We start from the raw sequence: 1,362 nt of genomic DNA on the forward strand, positions 1-1,362 counted from the left end.
TTCAGATTCTCAGTTAAGAAACCCTGTAATTTCCAGCTTGATAAATTCTGAGAGCTTATTTCCATAAAGGCTTAGGAACCAATGAAACCTTCTTCTCATTAAGACTCCAGTTCAAGGTGAAGACCATTTCTCTACTCAAAATCAGTCATAAACATAGCCTCATATGATCATAACACCCTATCCTTTAGAAGTAAAAGTAAAGAATTAAGTTAAAAACTACTCCCAGCTAAGTGGCAGTGGAGTCACATAAAATATAACATATGAGGATTCCAATATAAATTAAAAATGGTGATAGTTGAATCAACATTTATGTTTCATGAAGTGGCTCCAGGTAATAATCTAGTGCAAAATGTATTAAATAAATTGAAACGCTTTTTACTAGAGTTTAACATTATATTTGGGAGCTCTGGTGACATAGTGCCTAAAGCATTTGGCTGCTAACCAGAAGGCTGGTGGTTCAAATCCACCAGCCACTCTTTGGGAGAAGGTTGGGCAATCTAATTCCGTCGTGATACAGCCTCAGAAACCCAAGGCAGGGTCCCTATGAGTTTGATCTGACTTAATGACAGTGAGTTACATTACATTTTATTAACCACACAGAATATGAATATGTCAGGTTTATGCAACAAACTATAAACACAGGCAAAATCTACCGTATTGCTTTTCTGAAATTAAAGTTTTATTAGAACATAGCCATACTCTTTCAATCATATATTGTGTACGGGTGTTTTTTCACTATGTTGGTAAAGTTGAAAAATTACAACAGATGTTACTTAGTCCAAAAAGTTTGAAGTATTCACCACCTGTCTGTTTAAAAAAAAATGTTGGTCTGTATAGATATAGACCAACAGTGGACAAAATAGTGTTTGAATAGGTCATTTGTAGATAATGTCTACAGGTAGTTTCAGCATTCCATGCAAAATGAGATCAATGTTATTAAGTAAAACAAAAAAAAGTTTAGATGAATATAAGGTATATTTTCAATTTTATTTGATTAAAAATTGATGTTGATCGAGGCTAAAGAGAGAACTGCATGTGAATAAGTCAGATGTTCAGTCTTTAAGTTCAATTCTTATTTGGAAAGCATCATCTTAATGCTACCAGGATGCATTCATGGAATATTTCTCTAGAAAAATGGGCATAATTCATGTTTGGAATTTTGACAAAATATTGTAAAAGAATGTATTAGGTACATTGCTTTAGGGAGGGTAAAGAAATCTACCATAATATCAAAAAGAAGAATTTCAGAAGTAAGGGAATAAAAATATAAAATATTTAAAGGAATATATTTCTTATTCATAAAGTAAAAAGTTTATGATTTCTGTGAAAGCAGACAATATAGTGTGTTGTGGTTAAGAGCAT

Source organism: Orycteropus afer, unplaced genomic scaffold (assembly GCF_000298275.1).
Source record: "Orycteropus afer afer isolate SDZICR_OR568_19922 unplaced genomic scaffold, OryAfe1.0 scaffold00964, whole genome shotgun sequence".
NCBI lineage: Eukaryota > Metazoa > Chordata > Mammalia > Tubulidentata > Orycteropodidae > Orycteropus > Orycteropus afer.